Below are 16,663 nucleotides of genomic sequence, written 5' to 3'. Positions count from 1 at the left end.
AGTTGAAGAAGTTAGTATTATTATTTTTGTATTTCTAGTTTTCCGAAAGTGCTTATTAAGAAAAGAAGTCTTAATAAGTTATTAGCATCTATTTGGTTTTCTATGATGAGGGTTTAAATTACTGTTCGAAATTAAATTGGAAATTTAAGTTGTACATAGAATTAGGGTTCACTAGAAATAATAAGGAACAACAATACTTTTGTCATAAAAAAACTCAAACAAAACGTCTTTGGTCTTATTATAAATGTCCTTTTTTATATTTACAAATAATACATGATTATGTTTTGTATGAAAATTCGGATGAAAATTTTCAGTAAGACCCACCTTTTGTATTAAATATTTTTCAGATATGTAATTGAAATTTATTATAGTTTAAACTTATTTTTGGACTGAACCAATATTATTTGTCGCCGGTTTTAGACTGATTTTAAACGAATTGATTATTTTTCAAACGGTTTTTAAGTCAAATTAACATTATTTAATGTTAATTGGACAAATTACTAAAAATGCAACATTGTTTGGTAAAAAATTGTATGCAATTTTCTGGTGAAATAAAATATTTAACTATTTTCTTAGACAAAACTGAATTAAAATGGCAATTTTTCTATTAATTTCAAAATAAAAAATAACATTTATCCGTACAATCAATATACCCGTATATTCTTATATTTTGAAATCTCCCATAACAAAAATCTATTCAAACAAAACCTATTTTTTGAAAAATTCAAAATGTTCAAACAATATTCAAATAAACTACACAGATCAACACAAGCATCTAAGATCCAACATAATCGGCTGAGTTCGAAAATTCAAATCATTTCAACTCTTTCTCTTTCTTTTCTTTTTATGTTGCAGGACACATTAAAACATTCACAAATTCAAGTTGTCTCTTAGACTGACTTGAATAGAGACAATTGGTCATATATTAATTATCATTAGAAACGATAGTTATATATGAATTTGTCAGGTTTCTGACACCAAAAGCTTTGAGAAGAGCAACAATGGTTTAACATATAAGAATCTTCATCACTCACTTTATTATCATTTCATTTTCTATCAATTGCAGATTCAAATATTGGAAAAGAGCATTAACCATTAAACTAAGACCATTGCTTATATACTCCTAAATACAAATTTAAAAAACAGTGAGTCTTTATTTTTATTTTTTTTATCAATAGTTATCAAGTCAAGGAGTATGTGATCATTTTATTTTGAGAAAAAAACAATATTTTTTTAAATTTAGTCTCTAATAAACTATATTCGTACATTTTTATGAAAGACAAATTTGCTTCCATCAAGGTTACAGAAGTTCATCGCATATTTACTTTACAGTTTACAAGTTTATCCAAATCCAATCATGATTGCATGTGCAGGTGTAGGCACACACATAATCAAGAGAGAGCAGGGGTCGTTATTCAAAGTGAAGCAAGTGAAGCGCCCTCGACGATCAAGGTGATGCCAATGTATTTTTGCAAAATTTGAATGTCGCCCTTGAATGCACGCGCTGATAGTAGTGAGTACAATATGCTTAATTCTTGACACTAACTCTCTCCAAATTGTGATTTCAACACCTAAAAGCACCTGTTTACAAGAAAGACACAAAACCCAAGTGTATGATCTGAAATAGAGATAACACATAATGAAATCATTCAAATAATGCAATAATGCATGAAAATGGCCTAAACTAAGGTATGAATGCAAAGAATATTCAACTAAAATAGACTGATAATGCTAACAGAATGATGAATGCTTTTAAATGAAAATATATCATCTCATCTCAGGTCTAATTCATACAATGATATCCCAAGAAGCACAAATTTCACAATGTTTTTAGAATAATGAATAACTTATTGGGTCCCTAAGTGCAATTGATTAATTGAGGCAAGACACAAGATACTAAGATAGATAGTCTTTGAAGCTTTACTTTCTCTTTATAAAATATTTTATCTTAGGTTTCTGACCTAGAAGACACTTACCTGTCAACTAAGCATGGATCTTCCACTCAAATGTTATGCACTTGCCACACTTGGCCTCAAAGGAGTGCCTCCTTCCCTAGTAACATATAGTCTCAAAAGGCTGTCAATTTACTACAATCTTTTTTTTTTCAATTGACAGACAATTCTCCAGTAACCAAAAGCTTGGCACTTGCCATACTTGGTCTCAAAGGAGCGTCTCTTTCCCAGTAACATATAGTCTCAAAGGGTGCCAATTTTTTTTTAATTTTTTTTTGTAATTGACCGACAATTCTCCAGTAACCAAATGCAGTGAGTGTGAAGTGAGTGTCACCATAGAAACCGTACAAAAAAATATTTCATATCTCATTTAAGTATATTATTGCAAAAACTATCTCCCTTAAGTGTCATGGTGTCAAGACTCACAATGTTGTGTGTGAAGTTTCCCAACAAGTACTCATCATCATGAAACATATATGAACAATGTACTTAGAAAATCAGTGAACAGACTTGGAACTAAGAGTTAAGATGATGAAGTTCCATTTAAACATGTCTTTTGATGAATAAACAAGATGTAATGTATATGCTACGTAGATGCATTAATGATGTAAGATGACAAAAAAGATGACATGCATAAGAATGAAGAACACAATGCATTTTGCTAACAAAAGATAAATTCATGTTTAAAGAATATAGAAAACATCTTAATTAGATGCCAGCTTAGGTAACTCATTCCATTTCCACACCCTAAGCAAACCAGCCCCATCTCCAGTGAGAAAGAGTCCTCCATCAGCGACTAACTCAAATGATGTAATGTCTTTCTTAGCAAATAAACAGCCCCTCTCTGAAAATCTATACAGGAAAAGGACATGGTTAAAATATGCAACAATATCCAACACGGTAATATGTAGTAGTATAAGAGGAAATATAATTCAAGTTTACTTACGATGGCAATTCGTACATGGAAACTAAATTTCATGTACAAGAGGAAAACAATATTGGCTTGCCATTTGCGTCATGTATCCCAAAAAGTGATATAATACCCTGTATAATAGCATAATGAATTTTGTGAATTGACCAACTTCTTTAATACTATTGTTAGCTTGTTTTCTAAGAAAAGTACAACCAAATGATTGGGTATCTTACGCTTTGTTCGTTGTGTGTATATACCACACTCAAAGTTCCCACTTTTGTCATTGCCCAGATTTTAATTGTGCCGTCAGATGAACTTGAAAACAAATATCATTCCTAGCAGAGAAGGGATGTGACTACACTAGTATGCTCATTAAGTGTCATTGTACATTGTAATGTATCTATGTTCCAGACCTGAAGAAAACATGATAACAAGATTTGGATAGTGAGTGATAACTGATTTAGTCACTTTGTAATTCAAGGAAATTTGACACAATACAAGAAAAAAAAATTTCGACATCAACTCACGATAGACATACCTTTATGCTTTGGTCCATGGATCCCGAATACAACATATTACATCCAACAGTTAGGGAAACTCTTAGGCAAACCACAGATTTAGTGTGGCCAATCAGTGAGCCAGCCAATTCAAAAGGAGACTTAGTTTCAGAGCTTTCTCTCCATGCAGTAATGACACCATCCTAAAAATTTTAAAAATTACAAAATACATAAATCAATGGACAATAGAAACAAATGTTTAAAAAACAAGAATTCTTAACCTAATCAAGGAAAAAAAGTTCTAGCATAAGCAATTACAATGAAATAATTGATAAGGTAAAAGGCACTAGATGTTTAGACAATTCAAAAAATCTTAATGTAATGAAGCATAAAACTCAATCAATTAATTTACTGCATAAGAAGAAAGAAAAAAAAGTAGAGTTTAACATGGATAACATTTAACTTCTATATGGATTATTACCTCTACCCCAGCAAAAAGGATGTTGTTTCCAACAATCATGTGAAGGATCCGTCCTTTGGGTCCATCAAGAGTGTACTCTAAATTGGTCTTGCTATTAAAAGCCTTTATAACAAACACATCCACAAAATCAATTTGCTTATACTACTCCTATAAGTAGAACATTATTATAAATTAAAATAAAACAAGGACAAAAAAGTGTTTACCTTGATAGCATTCTTTAAACCAACAAAAATCCATGGCCCCTCACTTATCAAGGAGTTAACCTCTTTGCCAAAATTTATGACTTTAAGGGATTGACCTGTATGGCAATCCCATATCCGAATAGTGCCATCAGTGCTTCCAGAATAAAGTTTGTTGGTTCCAACTAGAAGTGTAATTCCAGTTATAGCCTAATATCAAAAAATGTAATCATATCAATTTCAATTGAATTATTATTCTAAATATCCATTATCCAAAATATATTTTGTATTACTAATTATGGATTTTGAAGTGCATACCTTTTTATGTTGGTGAAGCTCTATTATTGTGGACAATTCATCACTTTGAAACCATGAATGCAAATTGATGCATTGTTCACCATACAAACACTTGTTGTTGGTCCAATACTTCCATATAGTACGAGATGATTTCTTGGACACTACAACATTTGTCCCGTCTCTATCTTCACTCTTTTGAACCAAAGTTTTCTTGGACTTGGAGATAATCTTAGAAGATGAATGATGCTTTTTCCCACAAATTTTGCTTTTGGCATTGATACCGGGATAGGAAGTATATGGAGACGGTGTTTCTGCATGCATAAATTTGCACGGATTTTTGTTACATCTCCCAACTCGCCAGTATATACAAGCTTTTCATAAATTTCTTTATTCATCTTCACCAACTTTGCATCCATAATACTATACAAAAATAAACATTACAATTACATCCCATATGCAATAATTATTCAACCAAAAAATAAATTTTTATAATATTTGTCAATTATATATACACACACACACACAAAACAAGAAAACTCCTAAAGAGTAACCAATAATTGTTAGTAACTATAGTGACCAATTTAGATACCAATCTGAAAAACTAAAAATTATTTGTTACTAAAATAGTCACTGTTATGAATAAAAATTTGTAATTGGTCACTAAATAGGTCTTTAAAATTAGCTACCAAGGTTTTGGGTACCAAATGAATTAGTCATTAAATTGGTCACTAATTAATTTAATGATATTTTAAATTTTATTAAAAATATATGTTGATTTAAAAGTACTAAAATTATTTTGACAAAAAAATAATGAAATCACATATTAGAATATGAAAGTTTAAATTAAATGAAAGATGACTGAGAGGAGATAGAAGATTCTGAAATATTTTTAATTGTACATTTGCATTAATTTATTTATTTTGTATTTATTTATAATAGTAAATAGATTGATAGAAATATAAATAGATTAAATACATAAATAAGATAAATATACAAATAAATTGGATATATAGAAAAAATATATAAAAAGATAAATGATTGAAATATTTATATATATATATATATATATATATATATATAAACATTAAATAAAGAAGCAACCGAAATTCTATGGAAATATCAACTTGATTTAAGAAATTACATGGTAAAAACTTCATCGGGATTGAGTTTCATGATTTCATTCAAAATAAAAACAACAAACAATATATTTCTACTTCATTTTCTAACATTCACACATTTTGTAACAAACCTTGATTTTGTCGCAAACAAGCCTAAACCTGAATAATAAAAACTCTATTTCTAGACATTGTTATTATTAAGTTCGCATTAATGAATTATATGATGATGTTGTTAGGAATCCAAGTGTGAGTCTAAGTCCCACATTGACCAGAATTGAGAAAGTAGAGCACTATATAAGAATAAAGACCCATAAACCCATTGCCTTAAGGTTTTGGGTTGAGAGTGGTGTCAGTGTCTTATGTGGTTAGGCTCAGATCTCATTGGTGTTGTTCTCCCCAGTGAAACCCCCTCTGTAAAACCTGACAAGTGGTATCAGAGCCGATGGTTAATACCGGCTCAGACGAGTGCAGTACCAGTATGGTCCTAGTATCGAAAGTCTTCCTGGCAAAAGTCCCAGATAAGGGTTCCAGGTAAGCGTGTCCCGTTAAGAAGAACGGCGGTACAGAAAAGGGCAGAAAAGGAGTACTCGTGGTTGGGCAGCTTCTGTTGGAGGGGGAGTGTACCAATGTGGTTGAAGGGACTCACCCTTGAGGGGGAGAACTATATAAGAATAAAGACCCATAAACCCATTGCCTTAAGGTTTTGGGTTGAGAGTGGTGTCAGTGTCTTATGTGTGAAACCCCCTCTGTAAAACCTGACAGATGTTAAGAATGACCAATGACCACATCTATGTTTAGAATGTGATATTAATTAGCTATTTATCATAATCAGGTTTCCCAAACTATCTTTTGGATCAATATGTGGAAAATTCCTAGACTATGCAATTGAAAAAAGAATAAAACAAAGAGATGAGGGAAAAGAATAATATTGAATGATGAATCCACAAATAATTAATACTTCATTACACTCAACCCAAGGAATTAGTTACTCCTAAACATATCTGAATACTAGAATGATGATGAAATCTAATGCCTTCAGCTTTCACAATGAGCTTATTTCATCAAATGTATTTAGAAGAAGTTTCTTCTTCAAGTGTGTTTTAACATTTACGAAACCTTCAATATATAGACTTTCATAATTGGATCGGACCTAAAATTTGGACTTTATTTTCATATTTGAATAAATTATAATAGATAATCATTGATATATATCTTGTAATCTATGGAGATTTCATCCATATAAAAAATAAACAAAAAAATACATTATATATATAATTTTGAAAAGATAAACTTTTTAGGAATAAAAAAATATATAAAAAAGTATATAAAAAGATATTTTAAATTTCATTAAAAATATATATTGTGATTTAAAACTATTAAAATTATTTTGACAAAAAGATAATGAAATCACATATGAAAGTTTAAATTAAATGAAAGATAATTGAGAAGAGATAAAAGATTTTGAAAAGTTTTTAATTGTAGATTTAAAAATACAAAATCAAAATTTTAAAATGAATAAATACCATAAGATAAATATAAAAATAAATAAATAAATTTGATACATAAAAAGATAGATGAGTGGTCTAGATATAAGAAAACTTTAATACTTTACGTTAGAAATAAAATATTATAAATTTTCATATTTTAATAAATTATAATAAATAATCATTGATATATATCTTATAATCTATGGATACTTCGTCAATATAAAAAAAACAAAAAAAATACAGTATATGTATAATTATGAAAAGATAAACTTTTTAGGACTAAAAAATATATAAAAAAGTATATAAAAAGATATTTTAAATTTCATTAAAAATATATATTGTGATTTAAAACTATTAAAATTATTTTGACAAAAAGATAATGAAATCACATATTAGAATATGAAAGTTTAAATTAAATGAAAGATAATTGAGAAGAGATAAAAGATTTTGAAATTTTTTTAATTGTAGATTTAAAAATACAAAATCAAAATTTTTAAATAAATACATACCATAAGATAAATATAAAAATAAATAAATAAATTTGGTACATAAAAATATAGATGAGTGTTCTAGATATAAGAAAACTTTAATACTCTGTTTTAGAAATAAGATATTATAAATTTTTATATTTGAATAAATTATAATAGATAATCATTATATACATCTTGTAATCTATGAAGAGTTCATCCATATAAAAAAAATTATATGTATAATTTTGAAAAGATAAACTTGTTCGGAATAAAAAAAATATAAAAAAGTATATAAAAGGATATTTTAAATTTCATTAAAAATAAATATTGTGATTTAAAATTATTAAAATTATTTTGACAAAAAGATAATGAAATCACATATTATATTAGAATATGAAAGTTTAAATTAAATGAAAGATAATTGAGAAGAGATAAAAGATTTTGAAAAGTTTTTAACTGTAGATTTAAAAATACAAAATCAAAATTTTTAAATAAATAAATACCATAAGATAAATATAAAAATAAATAAATAAATTTGATACATAAAAAGTAGATGAGTGGTCTAGATATAAGAAAACTTTAATACTCTATGTTAGAAATAAGATATTATAAATTTTCATATTTGAATAAATTATAATAGATAATCATTGATATATATATTGTAATCTATGGAGATTTCATCCATATAAAAAAACAAAAAAATACATTATATATAATTTTGAAAACATAAACTTTTGAGCAATAAAAAAAATATAAAAAAGTATATAAAAAGATATTTTAAATTTCATTAAAAATATATATTGTGATTTAAAACTATTAAATTTATTTTGACAAAAAGATAATGAAATCACATATTAGAATATGAAAGTTTAAATTAAATGAAAGATAATTGAGAAGAGATAAAAGATTTTGAAAAGTTTGTAATTGTAGATTTAAAAATACAAAATCAAAATTTTTAAATAAATAAATACCATAAGATAAATATAAAAATAAATAAATAAATTTGATACATAAAAACATAGATGAGTTGTCTAGATATAAGAAAAATTTAATACTATATTTTAGAAATAAGATATTATTAATTTTCATATTTGAATAAATTATAATAGATAATCATTGATATATATCTTGTAATCTATGGAGATTTCATCCATATAAAAAAATAAATAAAAACACATTATATATATAATTTTGAAAAGATAAACTTTTGAGGAATAAAAAATATATAAAAAGATATTTTCAATTTCATTAAAAATATATATTGTGATTTAAAACTATTAAAATTATTTTGACAAAAAGATAATGAAGTCACGTATTAGAATATCAAAGTTTAAATTAAATGAAAGATAATTGAGAAGAGATAAAAGATTTTGAAAAGTTTTTAATTGTAGATTTAAAAATACAAAATCAAAATTTTTAAATAAATAAATACCATAAGATAAATATAAAAATAAATAAATAAATTTGATACATAAAAAGATAGATGAGTGGTTTAGATATAAGAAAACTTTAATACTCTATTTTAGAAATAAGATATTATAAATTTTCATATTTGAATAAATTATAATAGATAATCATTCATATATATATCTTGTAATCTATGGAGATTTCATCCATATAAAAAAAACAAAAAAATACATTATATGTATAATTTTGAAAAGATAAACTTTTTTGGAATAAAAAAAATATGAAAAAGTATATAAAAAGATATTTTAAATTTCATTGAAAATATATATTAGAATATGAAAGTTTAAATTAAATGAAAGATAATTGAGAAGAAATAAAAGATTTTGAAAAGTTTTTAATAGTAGATTTAAAATTACAAAATCAAAATTTTTAAATAAATAAATACCATAAGATAACTAAAAAAATAAATAAATAAATTTTATACATAAAAAGATAGATGAGTGGTCTAGATATAAGAAAACTTTAATACTCTATGTTAGAAATAAGATATTATAAATTTTCATATTTAAATAAATTATAATAGATAATCTTTGATATATATCTTGTAATATATGGAGATTTCATCCATATAAAAAAAATTACATTATATATATAATTTTGAAAAGATAAACTTTTGAGGAATAAAAAAAAATATAAAAAAGTATATAAAAAGATATTTTAAATATCATTAAAAATATGTATTGTGATTTAAAACTATTAAAATTATTTTGACAAAAAGATAATGAAATCACATATTCGAATATGAAAGTTTAAATTAAATGAAAGATAATTGAGAAAAGATAAAAGATTTTGAAAAGTTTTTAATTGTAGATTTAATAATACAAAATCAAAATTTTTAAATAAATAAATACCATAAGATAAATATAAAAATAAATAAATAAATTTGATACATAAAAACATAGATGAGTTTTCTAGATATAAGAAAACTTTAATACTATATTTTAGAAATAAGATATTACAAATTTTAATATTTGAATAAATTATAATAGATAATCATTATATATATCTTGTAATCTATGGAGATTTCATCCATATAAAAAAAAATACATTATATGTATAATTTTGAAAAGATAAACTTTTTTGTAATAAAAAAATATATAAAAAAGTATATAAAAAGATATTTTAAATTTCATTAAAAATATATATTGTGATTTAAAACTATTAAAATTATTTTGACAAAAAGATAATGAAATCACATATTAGAATATGAAAGTTTAAATTAAATGAAAGATAATTGAGAAGAGATAAAAGATTTTGAAAAGTTATTAATTGTATATTTAAATATACAAAATCAAAATTTTTAAATAAATAAATACGATAAGATAAATATAAAAATAAAAATAAATAAATTTGATACATAAAAAGGTAGATGAGTGGCCTAGATATTAGAAAACTTTAATACTCTATTTTACAAATAAGATATTATAAATTTTATATATATATATATATATATATATATATATATATATATATATATATATATATATATATATATATATATATATATATATATATATAATAGCCAACATTAAGATTGTTATAAAAATATATATAAACACCAAAATATGATCTTCCCCCATTTAAAACCTCGGAAAATTTTGCATCTTATGAAACTTCCTTTTGTATAGTCTATGGAGCTTCCATCGTTAGCAATGATTGCTGCATTTTGCTGACTACCAAGACATGGTGGCAAGGGAACACTATTATTGTTAACAATATCTCTTCTATCTCCATTAACATTGTTGGTTCTCATCTTTTTGTGTGTAGAAATAGATGCCACACAATATATAATGTTTAAGAAGTTAAGGAAAGAAGAAAACTACATAAAAACAGAAAACTACATAATAATTAGTTATTAGTTAGCTATAATAATACTTTGACTTGATAACTACATAATATTTTAGTCAATTAGAGACCAAGTTAAAATATTTAATAATGCCATGATAGTAACTTTATAATTATTGACATGTAAACTAATCTTAAACTTTAAAGGGATTTTTAAACTAATAACAATCCTTAAATTCAAGCTCAATAATGATTGGTATAACTATGTTTGAAATTAAAGGTTATGTGGTGAAAAGTAATGAGATATTTAAAAGGAATATATATGGTGAATGTTGATTAGGATAAATTCCAAGTGAAGTATAAGCTTTCAATAGTTATTCTCTGAAATTTCAGATAAGGCCGAAATACTATGAAAATGGATGATCACATTTAAACACTCAAATTAATAAAAAATTTAGATTCACAATATAATGTTTATGCTAATTAACATGTTAATTATATTATGCAGTATGTGAAAACCCTGTGGAGAAAACATGCATGTCGTCATGCATATAAAGTTGAAAGCATGTAATTAGAGACGTAGGAACATAAATATTCTCCTATGCATTTTTTTTTTTAAATGTATTCACACTTTTATGCATCTTAGCACACACACATCAAAGATCCTTGTTAATTAAATGGAGTGATGATATCAGCCAAATATGCATGCGATTTTATCCTCCACTACTACTTAAACTTTTCCTTATATTATTGGAGTCAATAAGCTCACAAGGATTCAATAAAAAGCTACTAATCATATACTAAGTTTCTCATAAATGTTTGTAAAACATTATTTTCCTTTTATTTTTCTGTTCTAAAAATATTTGTAGAAAGGTTTCTTAAAAGAGTATAAATTAAAACTAACTTAGTATAAGTTAAAAATCTAATTTTGAAAAAGTTAAACGAGAAAAAGTTTTCCATATAAATAATTTCAATCTATAAATTTTTTAGGGTTAAATATGTTTTTGGTCCTTCAACTTTAAGTAAAAATCGAAATTAGTCCCTCTTGAAAACCTTGAACTAATTTAGTCTCTTACTTATGTAAATGCATAGATTTAGTCCTTTTAACAAGATTGTATTAAGTTTATTTGACGTTTCAAACACATTTCATTATAGTATTTTAGTCTGTTTACACTGTTTGACACATGTTTGCTACAATGTTAGGTGAGAAACACGTTTGAAATGTCAAATATAAATTTAAAAAAATGATTTAAAGGATTAAATTCACGTATTTCTAAAGATAAATGATTAAATTAGTTCAAAATTTTTGAGAGGGACTAATTCCAATTTTCACTAAAAGTAAAAAACCTGCAACATATTTAACCCATTTTTTTAAGATATACTAAATCATAGTATCGCTTTTCAATTCTTTTTTATGAAGTGGGTTTCGTCATAAGAGGGGATGATGCTGAAAACAAAAAGAAAGAGAGAGAGATCCAAGTTTTTGTAGGGTATTCCATTGGCAAAGCCAACCAAATTGAAATGGAACGAGGAACTATATCCTTGAAATATGTGATTCTTGTATAACAAAAAGAACCATGAATTTGCATCTAATAAGATGGTGGTGGTCCCATGAATTTGTACATTTTAGCTTCCTTGAGGTTCCATCTATATATGCTTTCATGTCCTTGTTATCGCTTTTTTTAATCATTTCCAATGTCAATGAACAACTTTCTGCATCACCCTTCATAAAACAAAAGTTTGATAAACTTTTCTCACAATATTCCATCATCATCAATGATGCTATATAAATTGTTGTCAACCCATATTCCTATATATCAACTAACATTTATACTTAGAGGAATTTTTCTTTCTCTTTCAATTAGGGTTGGAACTCATGCACATTTATCTAAAGACATATATATAGCATATGGATGTAGATCGAGGACATGTAACTTTTAATATGTCATTGAAAATAACATCTTATAAAACTTTTAAGTCATGTTAAATACGAGAGTGGTGTCGATATAACATAACTTTAGTTCAAAGTATTTTTTAAATTAAAATTGTACTAAGTTGATACAATTTTAGTCTAAAATATTTTGAATTAAAATTATGTCAAAATTATCAAATCTTTTTTCTTGTGTTTTATTCAATAAAAAAGAAAGAAATACAAAATGAAAAGAAAAAAAAAAAAATATATATATATATATATATATATATATATATATATATATATATATATAAAAGAAATGAACAACAAATGAGGTAAATAAGAAATATTTAGTTTATTATTACAGTTTTTATTTATTATCGTAAAAAAAAATGAAAAAAATGAAAAAAACTATTCATACCAAAATAATGATGTGAGAAAAACATTTATTTTGGATTTTGTAGCGGTAACATATGAATATCTAGGTTTCTTTTATTTATTTTAAGGTTGTTTTGAAGCAAAATTTGTAAAAATAAATTTTTTGAATTTTTTTGGAGAAAAAAGTGAAGTCGTCAGGTCAAGACTTTACTTTTCAATTTTTATTTTTATTTTTTGTAACACATTGAAGTTTTAAGTTTTTGTAACACGTTGAAGTTCTGCATTTCAATTTGAGTTTACTTCAATTGGGAAAGTAATTAGAAGCCAAGGAAAAGCAAACGGGATACAGCTTGAGACGATGAATGTACATACCCAATCAGGAAAAACAGAAACACTCTGAATTAATTAGGGAAGAGGATGTCTTCAGTTTTAAATTTTTTAAATATATAATCTCTAGAAAAGAAAAAAAAAACATAAAAAAAATTTAAAACCGGAAAAGTGTCACAAAATAAAATAAAAAAAAATTGAAAAGTGAAGTCGTCATATATCCTCCTGAAGACTTCACTTTTTCTTTAAATTGATACGGTTCTCATGTATAATGACTTTGCTTTTTCTAAAAAATAAAAATAAAAACCGGCAGGAGAGAAGACAGGACGACTTTACCTGTAATATCGTCTTGACGACTTGTTCCTATTTTAAAAATAAAAAGTAATCGACCCATTTTTACAATTTTGACTCGAGAGATTCTGAAATACAAAAAGGCCGAATATCTAGATTATATATCTCTGCTCGTTTCTTTACACTCAAGTTTGTAAAGGTTTCTCTCATTTCCCTTCTTCCTTCTTTCATTCTCTCTCTTTTTTTTTATACATATTTACTCATTTAAACCACTATTCATCCTCCATTTCTTTTTCACATAATAATTTATATTGTTCTATTTAAATCTTTGTAACAATATCCACACGTATCCCTTTTTCTCTTCTGGAGGTATAAGGTTCTTTCTATTCCTCTCCTTTTCCTGTTTCACCTCTTTATTCTATTCTATACGTGATGAATATCATAAAAAAATTATGAGAATGATTCTGTTTTTTTACTAAAGATTATATTATTCAAAGCATTTAAGTAGTATGATTCTTTCCCACATTTAGCTTGATTTTCCTTTTAAAAACACTTTTAATTTCTTTTCAACAACAACAACACTTGAAAAGGTTGTCGTTTATGTCTAGTACGCTGTATTTGATAATCAAACATTGGTATCAATAGACAAATACTCTTCAAAAATTCAAAGCAACTTTCCCTTTTTGTCCTATGTTATAAAAGAACTATGTTTCGTATGTTACAGAAAATGAAAAATAACATTTTCCCCTAATATGTTAATAACCTATGTATAGATCTTCAATAAGATATGTTAATAACATTTCTACTCTTTTTAATATTTGTATTTACTATATTGAAAATATTTAACAATTTCAATTTAAATGTTCAATTACATAGACCTTTCTTCTTTTACTAGGTAATATAACAAATTTATCTTCTTTATTTTATTATTATTAATTTTTTATTTTATTTGAAAACTCTTTTGTTCATTAAAACAATTTTCGTTATCTCTCAACTATCGACTAAGTTGATATTTGAAAAGTTTTCTTAAATCTATGAAGTATTTTTCATCTTATCATATCTTAATTACACATTTGTTTTTCTTTGTACTATTTTATTCAATGATCTCTAAGCTTGTTTCTAAGACACACATTAAAATATTTTTTTAATATTTTTATTTGTTGTTTATTTTTATTGTGTGTAAATTACTATTTTGGTATTTTTTATATAATTATTTATATTTTCTAACTCATTATCCTACGCGTAATTTTATCATTACAATTATAAATAAAATTTATTTATAATAACATAATAATTTAATGTAATTGTCATAAATTATTTTTATCACCATCCAACATATATTGAAATTCAAATATGAAAGATATATGTTAAAATCTATTATTATTAGTTTAATATTTATTTTGTGTGATTTTGATCAAATGATATGTTATAACTTTTATTAATATATAAAAAAAGATATTTCATTAGAATTTAAAAAATTGAAGTAACTAGACATTTAAACTACTCTTTAATTTAAATATTTGTTTTCTTTTTATACTTTTTAAAACTTTATCAACTAGATTTCATTTACATTTTTAAATGCAATAAATGTTTTGATTCTTATCAAATTTTATTCTGTATTGTAATTTGAAAAGTATACAATTGTAATTTCTTTCTAAATATTTGACATTGAAGAACCAATTCTTCTTTTAATATTGAATATTTAATTCTTCTTTTAATATTGAATATTTAAATATTATGTTTCTCAACCACAAAAATATAAGAAATTTATTCAAAATATTTTTAAAACCTTTTTTATGGTATTGGTTACATTAAAACAATGTTTTCTCTAACATGTTGCCATCAATAATTATTTTTCCACAGTGTCAATTGTGAAGTATTTCTTCTAAATGCTACAATTTTAAAACCCTACAACCATAAATTTATTCAAAACATAACAAGTTTTGGAGAATTATAAAGTTTTCTTGTGGTCATTTATCTTAAACTGTTCCACAAGAAGGTCTTTTGAGAGTAAGGTATTCAATCTTTAAATTTATGAAGGTAATGACGAAGAAAATCATATTTCTAGTATTATCTAATCAAATGTTTTCTTTTTTTCTTAATGGCATAACTAAAATTCATTACATATAAATGTATTGCAATATCTAATATCCTATAAGTTTAATAGTATTTTGTGTTCCTATATTTTTATCAATGATTCAATATTTTGTCTTTCGTTAAATATCTTTCTTTTATTATTTTTTGCATGTTTCTATTTTTTTAAAGAGACTCAACGTTATTCTTTTATTACGTTAATGTCATTTCTCTTTTTTTTATCCTATTATTGGATAATAAATATATAAAAAAGGTGGATAGTTATATTAACAAATATGACTCATAATCTCTAACGATAAAATGATTCCATCGATTTTTTTCTAGAAAATTAGGGTCACACTTAATCAAAAATAGATAAAATAATATTAAATTATTACTATTAATATAAGTACTAAACCTACTACGAAATATATCTGATATAAGTAATTCCTCAAATATACTGATCTGATTTAAGGCCCTGTTCTTTTTCTGCCTTTAACATAAATGGCTGCCCCAAATCTGATGGGTCTAAGAGCTGACCCAAAGGATAAAATTGATCCTAGTCTGCCCTAATGCGTACGCTTTCACTCTTTCAGAAACCAGTCGTCATCCCCCTTACTCTCATAGGACGCTCTGCTAGGGTTTTGTCCCAAGCCTTCTCGAACTAGCTCTGAACCAGTTCCTACTCCACGTAAGTGCCCCTTTCTAGATCGTATGAGTTCCATTGCTTTTCCTTTGTATTTCACAGTTAGGGTTTCGTATTAATCCGCCCCTTTGTTCCGTGTACCTTCTGTTTTCAGCTCATTAGTCAAGGTTCTGTAAACCCTTTCCAGGTACGGGAAGTTAGGGATTTTGAGTGTATGTTGCTTGTAGCTTGTCCTTGAGTTTGCTTTATGTTTGTATGGATTGATCACTATTTGGTTGTGCGTGGAATGCTTGGTATGAATGGTTGGTTTGGAAAACACATCTGCTGCAGGTGAGTCCAGGGCGAGAACTGGTAATCTCGCCCAGGCGAGTCGGACTCACCTAAGCGAGT

At 25.4% G+C, this 16,663-nt stretch overlaps 1 pseudogene; it reads right to left on the bottom strand.

Annotated features, from left to right (window-relative positions):
• Positions 1-2,656: 2,656 nt before the first annotated feature.
• Positions 2,657-16,352, bottom strand: LOC114180845 (annotated as a pseudogene).
• Positions 16,353-16,663: the final 311 nt, after the last annotated feature.

The sequence above is a fragment of the Vigna unguiculata genome, chromosome 4 (genome assembly GCF_004118075.2).
Source record: "Vigna unguiculata cultivar IT97K-499-35 chromosome 4, ASM411807v1, whole genome shotgun sequence".
Taxonomy (NCBI): domain Eukaryota; kingdom Viridiplantae; phylum Streptophyta; class Magnoliopsida; order Fabales; family Fabaceae; genus Vigna; species Vigna unguiculata.
Note: the sequence above shows the minus strand (reverse complement) of the source record. Positions and strands in the feature narration are given on the sequence as shown.